The sequence below is a fragment of the Piliocolobus tephrosceles genome, chromosome 8, assembly GCF_002776525.5.
Source record: "Piliocolobus tephrosceles isolate RC106 chromosome 8, ASM277652v3, whole genome shotgun sequence".
Classification (NCBI taxonomy): domain Eukaryota; kingdom Metazoa; phylum Chordata; class Mammalia; order Primates; family Cercopithecidae; genus Piliocolobus; species Piliocolobus tephrosceles.
Genome location: NC_045441.1, coordinates 5,845,993 through 5,855,846, shown reverse-complemented (window position 1 = coordinate 5,855,846; position 9,854 = coordinate 5,845,993). Strand labels below are relative to the sequence as shown.

The following is a 9,854-nucleotide window of genomic DNA, read 5'->3' as shown; positions in this document are numbered from 1 at the left end:
GGCCTACGGGACAAATCCAGGCGGGGCGTCCCTCCCGGAGTTCAGATCCGTCTCCCTGGGGCTCACCGTCCTGCGGAGCCGGAGCCGGGGCCGGGCCGTCGAGGACGTACACGGATCGGGCCCAGGTCCCGCCGCCTCTTCGCCTCCGCCGCCACCACCGCCCGGCCGGCCCCTCGGGCCCCAGCGCCGTCGGCTCCGGGGCTCGTGCTCGGGGATCAACGCTTGCGCCTCCGCCCGGCTGGCGCGAACCCTGGCCTGCACAGCCCCGCGCCCGCTTGGGTGCCGGCCCGGCTCTTCCGCGCCCAGCCTCGCAGACTCGGCGATTCTCGCCCACCGAAGGCCAAAGCCTGGGAACTAGGGCGAGCGGTGACCTGGGGACTCACAGGAAGCGAGGGCAGTGCGGCGGCGACGCGCATGCGCGAACACGCACACAGAGCGGGGTGCACACGCGCAGGAATGCATGGGAAGTCCGCCTCTGGGGGCCCACCGCAGGTCCCAGGATAAATGCCGTGACTCTATTTCCCATAAGCCTACGCGTTCTCCAAATTTAGGAACCGTCTTAAATGTCTCTATCTGGTCTAGCGGTTGAAATGCTCTATGGTAAGAGAATTGGCAACCCGGTACCCCTGACTCAAATTTCTCCTTAGTTTAAGGGAACGTCTTCATGGGGATGTCTTGACTATCTTTAAGGGAACGTCTAGAAAGTCTCTGCTTCAAGTAGCGGCTTGTAGACCATGCCCGGACCAGTCTTGCCTTACCCGAGAGCTCAAGGCTTAAAATCAATGTCCATGTGCAACCACGACAAGTGGAACAAGAGGGTGCATCATGCTAGCTTATGATTACAATGACACATTTAACGAAAACATTAGTAAATAGAGCCCATGGATGAAATAATAGATTAGCCTGGGACAGGATACCATCCTAGCCCCAACAAGGAAAAAAAGAATTCCAGCTTTTCCAAATCACTTTGAATTTGTGATAGCTGGAAAACTCAGAGAATATGTACAGAATTGAAAGAAAAAAAAAATTACCCAGAACTCTACTTCCTGAAGAGGATGAGGCAAGCAGAAGAAATTTGCGTTTTAATGGAAAACGAAGCACATTTAGAAAACCATGTTACTTGATTCCAACACTGTTCATTATCTTTGAGGTACTTTACACCTCTTTGAAAACTGTAGGTAATTGATGCAAGTTACGTTCTGTCTAGTGGAAGTTGGTTGACTTCCCACAATCTCCACTAGAGAAAATCCAGTTTTGACTGCATTTCTCCATTTACATAATCATTTCAATATTCCTGATCTGCAAATATGTCTGTTTCTCAGATTCTCTCTCTCTGTCTCTCTCTTTTTTTTTTCTTTTAATTTTGAGACAGGGTCTCACTCTGTTGTGCATGCTGGAGTTCAGTGGGGAGATCTTGGCTCACTGGTTCAGGCAATTCTCCTGTCTCAGCTTCCCAAGTAACTGGGATTTCAGGTGCACACCACCACGCCCGACTAATTTTTGAATTTTTGGTATAGATGGGGGTTTCACCATGTTGGCCAGGCTGGTCTCAAACTCCTGACCTCAAGTGATCCACCCATCTCAGCCTCTCAAAGTGCTGGAATTACAGGCATGAGCCACCATGTCCAGTCCTCAGATTCTCTTTTGAACCAGTTGTAATATCTGCCGGTTTCCTCTTGAATTAAATCAAATCTTTAGCATGTGTTCATTTCTATATATCTGTGTGAGAGTCATGATTTTACTTTCATGTTTTAAGATTTTCCAGGCCTTCGGAGAATTCCCCGATGGAATCACATGACTGAGCCAGGAAAACCTCAGGATTGGAGTGCCTCATGAACGGTTGAAGCCCAGGTGAATCTTTTCTTGGCTCCCAGGAATGAGTCCAAAGTGCCAATAGAAATTTGCTGCCTTCTCATTTTTCAGTGATTTCCCCATTTACCAATTCTGTGTTTTACTTTGGTTTGGATTTGTTTACAGTGCTAGCATCACTGCTTGGTAATTTGTTTTTGTTGTTTCAAGGCAAAGTCTCGTTCTGCCACCCAGGCTGGAGTGCAGGGGTACGATCTCGTCTCTCTGCAACCTCTGCCTCCCAGGTTCAAGTGATTCTCCTACCTCAACCTCCTGAGTAGCTGGGACTATAGGTGCATGCTACCATGCCCAGCTAATTTTTGTATTTTTAGTAGAAACGGTGTTTTTCCATATTGGCCAGACTGATCTCGAACTCCTGACCTCAGGTGATAGACCCGCCTTAGCCTCCCAAAGTGCTAGAATTACAGGTGTGAACCACCTCACTGGGCTAGGAATTTGGTTTTATGGTCTGAACACATGGTGATCTCTGTAATGAGATAAATGTTTACAGGACTTAGTCTCTATTGGGTGAGAGACCACAGAGTCTGATTTGTTATTCTATTTGTCTGTTTTCTTTGAGCTGAAATCAATTAAGAATTTCATGCCCACTGGGAGGAGAAGAGCTCTTTGATATCTGGAAGGGTGAGTTTTTTTGCATTTTTGTGTTTACTCTTGAGCCATGTGTGAAATTTTAGAATTGAAGCTCTAAGCTCTATTTCTTTGTATGTCTATGTGTCTGTAATTTCGAAAGGTCTTTACCTCTGATTGTGTGAGTTTCTAATGTTTTTCTGCCTCTAAATGGTATTAAAGTAAATACAGAGTTAGTTTGTTTTTGAGGCAGGGTCTCACACTGTCACCCAGGCTGAAGTGCAGTGTGTGTGGTCACAGACCACTGCAGCCTCAACCTACCTAGGCTCAGGTGTTCCTCCCACCTCAGCCTCCCAATTATCTGGGACTACAGGTGTGCACACCATACCCAACTAATTTTTGTATTCTTTATAGAGATGGGGTTTTGCCATGTTGCCCAGGATGGTCTCGAACTCCTGGGCTCAAGCAATCCTCTCACCTCAGTCTCCCAAAGTGCTGGGATTACAGGCATGAGCCACGATATAGAGTTTTTAAAGGTTCACTGTTCTGATTGGCTTGTAGAGGTATGTATGTATTTATATAAATTGAATTTACCCAAATTCTTAGAAAAAAGAGAAATGGAACTTCTATTGCTTTAATGTGCTAGAAAAGTATTTTTTACTGAAACCAAATCAAATGTTTTGGAAATTCAAGTTCACACATATGTTACTGACCAGTCAATGCACTCACTGCTCAATGTGTACAGAGGCCAATACCATGGCTCCACCTTTTGAGAAGTAAAGCTTTTTTGTAAGTCAACTAGCAAGGACACAGGAGGAAATGCTCAAATCTCCCTTTCCCAGCTGGGGGCTGTGTCAGGTTTTATAGCACAGGGTAAGGAAGTGTGATTTGATTGGATCTTGCAATGAAGTCATGCTGGGAGCTGTGATCTGACTGGATCCTGCCATGGGCATGACACCACAACTCAATCTGATTGGTTCCTGGCTTCTGCCACAGGGTGTCCGATTCTTAAATGGGTCCCAATTCCTCAGTCTGAGCACTTCGGTTCCACTTCGTGGTTGCATGCTTGGTTAATCTGGGCATGCTCAGAGTATACGACCTTCAACCTGTGGATCCATGGCAATTGAAAAACAACTGCCAACTACGTTACATAAAAGTTGAAATGAGGGTGGGGCGTGGTGACTCACGCCTGTAATCCCAGCACTTTGGGAGGCTGAGGCAGGCAGATCAAGAGGTCAGGAGTTCCAGCCCAGCCTGGCCAATATGGTGAAACCCCATCTCTACAAAAATACAAAAAATATCCGGGGTAGTGGTGCACTGAAGCAGGAGAATCACTTGAACCCAGGAAGCAGAGGTTCCAGTGAGCTGAGATCGCACCATTGCACTCCAGCCTGGGTGACAAGAGCAAAACTCCGTCAAAAAAAAAAAAGTTGAACTAGATTTAGTCTGATGCAGTTATAGATTTACAAACTGCACCCCCACCTGCCTGCTGACACCTTCCACCCCTCATTGTTGAGGAATTAGGGATGGAGGTCGTGTTTCTGTATCTACTTCATGCTGACCAGGGGCACTGAGTCCCCTAAAGTTAGAGGAACTGAAACTCATGGGCTGCTGAGATCAAATGAGTTTTGGGGTCACCCAGAGTTGCTTGAAGGGCTCGTATTGTTGTCATAACACAAGTTGAAGCTGGAAGTGTTAGAGCCTGGAGGACAACTTACCGTCAATTTAAATGTATAGGACTGAAAAGTACCAGGAGAACAGTGACCGCGAGGGGCCCTGGCAAAGGAAGAAACCAGGTGAGGTGCGGTATAGTGGACTCGACTGCTTTCTTTTTCTTTTCTTTTTTTTTTTTTTTTGAGAGGGAGTCTCGCTCTGTCACCCAGGCTGGAGTGCAGTGGCACGATCTCCGCTCACTGCAAGCTCCGCCTCCCGGGTTTTACGCCATTCTCCTGCCTCAGCCTCCCGAGTAGCTGGGACTACAGGCGCCCGCAACCACACCCACCTAACTTTCTGTATTTTTAGTACAGACGGGGTTTCGCTGTGTTAGCCAGAATGGTCTCGATTTCCTGACCTCATGATCCGCCCGCCTCGGCCTCCCAAAGTGCTGGGATTACAGGCCTGAGCCAGCACGCCTGGCCTGGACTCGACTGCTTTCTAAATCTCAGTGGTTGGTCGGGCACCATGGCTCACACCTGTAATCTTAGCAAAAGGGAGGCCGAGGCAGGCAGATCACCTGAGCTCAGGAGTTGGAGACCAGCCTAGCCAACATGGTGAAGTCCCATCTCTACTAACAATACAAAAATTAGCCAGGCATGGTGGCGTGTGCTGTAGTACCAGCTAATCAGGAGGCTGAGGCAGGAGAATCGCTTGAACCCAGGAGGCGGAGGTTGCAGTGAGCCGAGATTGTGCCACTGCACTCCAGCCTGGGAAACAAAGCGAGACTCCATCTCTAAATAAATAAACAAATAAATCTCAGTGGTTGAACTACCATTGATATAGTTTGGCTCTGTGTCCCCTCCCAAATCTCATGTCAAATTGTAATTCCCAGTGTTGAGGGAGGCACCTGGTGGGAGGTGATTGGCTCATGGGTGCCGACTCCCCCTTGCTGTTCTCGTGATAGTGAATGAGCCCTAGTGGGATCTGGCTGTTGAAAAACATGTAGCTCCTCCCCCTTCACGCTCTCTGTCTCTCCCACTCCACTGTAGCCAGACGTGCCTGCTTCCCCTTTGCCTTCTGCCATGATTGTCAGTTTCCTGAGGCCTCCCCAGTCATGCTTCCTGTACAGCCTGCAGAACTGTAAGTCAATGAAACCTCTTTTCTTCATTTCTTCAAATTACCTAGTTTCCGGTAGTTTTTTATAACAGTATGAAAACACACTAATGGACCCTTCTGGTTAAAGGAATGCAGCCATTCTGCTTGTTTGACTATTTCCTTTCTGTTCATCTCTATTTGCTGGGAGGTGTTTATCCAAGTGCAATAGGAGGTATTGGTGACCGCACAGTCCCCTCTGTGTTCTGCTAGTGAATAGTTGAAGGTTGATCAGTAATCTCTTGCATTTTCAGTCTGGCATGGAAAAGCCCCCGTGTAACTGGTAAAGGTATCAATGAGCACCAGGAGGTATCTGAATCCTCCAGGAGCCATAGGCATCACGTTGACATCCATTTGCCAGTCTTCCCTGGCAAGATTCTTCTGAATTGTACTGCCTTGGCCAAAAGAGGTATGGGAGGGGCTGGGCGAAGTGGCTCACACCTGTAATCCCAGCATTTTGGGAGACCAGTTCGGGTGGATCATTAGAGGTCAGGGGTTCAAGACCATCCTGACCAACATCATGACATCCCATTTCTACTAAAAATACGAAAAGTTAGCTGGGTTTGGTGGTGGGTGCCTGTAATCCTAGCTACTCAGGAGGCTGAGGCAGGATAATCACTTGAACCTGGGAGGAGGAGGTGGCAGTGAGCCGAGATTGTGTCATTGCACTCCAGCCTGGGCAACAAGAGCAAAATTTCATCCCAAAAACATAAAAAATAAGTCTGGGCGTGGTGGCTCACACCTGTAATCCCAGCATTTTGGAAGGCCAAGGTGGATGGATCACAAGATCAGGAGTTCAAGACCAACCTGGCCTAGATGGTGAAACCCCGTCTCTACTGAAAATACAAATGTTAGCCAGGCATGGTGGCATTCACGTGTAATCTCAGCTACTCAGAAGTCTGATGCAGGAGAATTGCTAAAACTCGGGAGGGAGAGGTTGTAGTGAGCCGAGATTGCGCCACTGCACTCTAGTCTGGTTGACAGAGCAAGACTCTGTCTCAAAAAACAAAAATTAAAGAAAAGAAAAGAAAAGAGGAAATTTCCCAGGGAAAGTACCTCGGCTTATTTCATAAAGAGGTACTGAAGGAAGCAGAGGCATGTGGAGGACTTCGCCATCCCGTGCAGCTATTTGGGCCATGGTGTCTGAAATTTATTATTTCAGAGTCACCCCTTTGATGACCTTGGAAATGGACTGACTACAGTCATATGTTTAGGCCTATGTTTAGGCCTCTCCATGGCCCACATCAATGTCAGTATTTCTGTTTGTTGCACATTTGATTTCCTTGTTGTTGGCAGTTAGAAGGTCCCCTGTTTTCCAGATCGCACCATGGGTATGGACCACAGAGATTGCGTCTTGTGAGTCTGTAGAAACAGTCAAGGCCTTGTCCTCTCTTAGGCCCAGGGCTCGGGTTAATGCAGATTTTCCCGGCCACCTGTGCTGAAGTCCCTGCGGGAGGCTCCTGGCTGGTTTCCCAGGAGTAGGTAGACAGCTACACATCCTGCCCTTCACTGGCCTCTTTTCATGAAGTTCCTATCATCTACAAACCATGTCTTCCTTTTTTTCTTGAACCACATCTCTGTTATTGAAACTCTAGAATTCAGCCGGGTGTGGTGGCTCACGCCTGTAATCCCAGCACTTTGGGAGGCCAAGGTGGGCGGATCACCTGAGTTCAGGAATTCAAGATAAGCCTGGCCAACATGGCAAAATCACGTCTGTACTAAAAATACAAAAATTAGCCAATCGTGGTGGTAGACGCCTGTAATCCCAGTTTCTAGGAAGGCTGAGGCAGAAGAATTGCTTGAACCCGGAAGGCAGGGGTTGCAGTGAGCCGAGATTGAGCCACTGAACTCCAGCCTGGGCGACAGCAAACTTCATAAAAAAAAAAAAAAAAAGAAAAGAAAACCTGGATGTCTGCCTCTACTAACTGGGAGGGGTTAATATCAGAGCCTGCGGCCGTTTGTAGAGCTTTCTGGAGCTATCTGGGGACACTCTGAGATATGAAGTTCGTGCTGAGGACCACCTGACACCTTTTGCCTTGGGGTCCCAGGACATCAAGTCCTGGAGAGATATTTTTTTTTTTTGAGACGGAGTCTCCCTGTGTCGCCCAGGCTGGAGTGCAGTGGCGCGATCTTGGCTCACTGGAAGCTCCGCCTCCCGGGTTCACGCCATTCTCTTGCCTCAGCCTTCCGAGTAGCTGGGACTACAGGCACCTGCCACCACGCCCGGCTAATTTTTTGTATTTTTTAATAGAGACGGGGTTTCACTATGTTAGCCAGGATGATCTCAATCTCCTGACCTTGTGATCCCCCCATCTCGGCCTCCCAAAGTGCTGGGATTACAGGCATGAGCCACCGCGCCCGACCAAGTCCTGGAGACATTTTTTCAGTCATTCTAGAAATGCTGCCATGTGCTCATCATTTGAACCTCCCCTTTAGTTTACTCCCGTTAAAAGGGGATTTGCTCATTTCTTTCATTTCTCTCAACAACATATTCTAGCAGTGTTCTAAAGATTCCCTTGCTGTTCTGACATTGGGTCCACACTCGAGAAGGATTGCACTGCTTTTCTCCAGACTGGGGATGTCTCTCAACCTCCCAGAGCCGGAGACAGATACTGCTTTTTGCCCAGCCACCTGCAATCCAGGAAGAGAGGCCTCCACAGACACCAATTCTGTGGTGCACTTTGGAAGGCTGAGATGGGCCAATCACTTGAGGTCAGGAGTTGGAGACCAGCCTGGCCAACGTGGTGAAACCCCGTCTCTACAATTTTTACAAAAGTTAGTCTGACGTACGGTTGGGTGCCTATAGTCCCAGCTACTTGGGAGGCTGAGGCAGGAGAATTCGCTTGAATCCAGAGGTTAAAGTTGCAAGGAGCCGAGGTTGTGCCACTGCACTCCAGCCTCGCAGACAGAGCAAGATTCTGTCTCCAAAACAAACAAACAAAGAAAACCTCTAGCTTGAGATCGGCCTTCTCTTCTATTATTTTTCTTTTTAAAATAATTTTTAAAAACTAGATGTTGTCCGAGCTCAGAGGCTCACGCCTGTAATCCCAGCACTTTGGGAGGCCAAGGCGGGCAGATCATGAGGTCAGGAGTTCGAGACCATCTTCGCTAACACAGTGAAACTCCGTCTCTACTAAAAATACAAAAAATTAGCCGGACGTGGTGGTGGTTGCCTGTAGTCCCAGCTACTTGGGAGGCTGAGGCAGGAGAATGGCGTGAACCCGGGAGGCAGAGCTTGCAGTGAACCGAGATCATGCCACTGCACTCCAAAGCGAGACTCTGCCTCAAAAAAAAAAAAAAAAAAAAAAAAAGACGTTGATGCTATGTTGCCGAGGCTGGCCTAAAACTCCTAGCCTGAAGTGATCCTCCCGCCATGACCTCCAAAAGTACTGGGAATGTAGGTGTGAGCACTGCACCCAGACTTTTTTTTTTCTACAAAAAAAAAAAAAAAATGCAGGATTATCTTCCAGAGCTAATTAATATGTTCAAATAACCACAATCCCATTAAGGAAAAATGTCACTCAACAGCAAATAATCAGTCCAGACCAATATGATCACACTTGATGTGAAGGTGAGAAAAGTTCATCTTTATTACATTTCCGCAAGAGACGCACTGCACTGTTCTCTTGAAAACGTACAGCCCATGTCCTCCTTTAGAACACACATCCTCTTTAAAGTAACATACAAACGTGTCAATACAAGGTAAAAAATTACATCTGAATTCTCACATTTCAAACATACACTAAATATCAAATAAAAATATACTTTTACAAGAATTTAGGGGAACTATCATGTAGCTATAAGTGTAATACATATACTAAGTATCATAGGTAAAAAGAATGTTCTGTTCAGCAGCACAGGTAATAATAGATACAAAGATTTAAAGATAAAAGATTTAGGATAAAAAGAATTCTCTCTTAAAACGGAAAACAAAATTATATTTATGTGTATATAGCAGCTATAACACCCATCTCACAACTTTATAGGAACAATATCTATTCAAAAATACCAGTATTTTCAAAATATTTTAATGAAATGTAGTAATAATTCTATGCCCATCTTTATCAAAACAAACCAATAAAATATATTTACATATAGTATATATATAGTATATATTAGACATGTTAGTATATATATCTAAGACATGTTAAAAATCACAACTGAATTCTCACAATTCAGTCACAAGTCTAAACAGCAAATAAAAAATTCTGTGATAAGAACTTAGGGGAACTACCAATAGCTATAAATAGAAGAGATTATTATGTAAGTATCATAGATAAAAAGTGTCCTCGCTCCAGAGGTACATATAATAATACAGAAAACAATTTAAAGATAATAAAAGATTTAGGATAAAAAGGATTCTCTCTTAAAATGAAAATAAAATTATCTTTATGTATATATAACAGCTATAACTCTCATCAAAAAACTCTACAGGAACAGCATGTTTTCAAAAGTACAACAATTTCCAAACTATTTGAAATAAACCTATTAATAATTCAATGGCCCACATTTTCCAAACAAACCAATAAAATGCATAGTGTGCATGAAGCTATCTGTTACGGTCTATGGCACTCATATTTCACAAAGAATTCCGTGCCAATCTGAGTGTC

The 9,854-nt window shown here is 45.8% G+C and overlaps 1 long non-coding RNA gene across 1 annotated transcript; it reads left to right on the top strand.

The window, feature by feature from the left end:
- The first annotated feature begins 2,196 nt into the window (after positions 1 to 2,196).
- Positions 2,197 to 5,183, top strand: LOC111530384. The gene is made up of 3 exons (XR_002727792.2): positions 2,197 to 2,490; positions 4,174 to 4,232; positions 5,142 to 5,183. It is a non-coding gene; the product is annotated as an uncharacterized LOC111530384 (long non-coding RNA).
- The last annotated feature ends 4,671 nt before the right edge of the window (positions 5,184 to 9,854 follow it).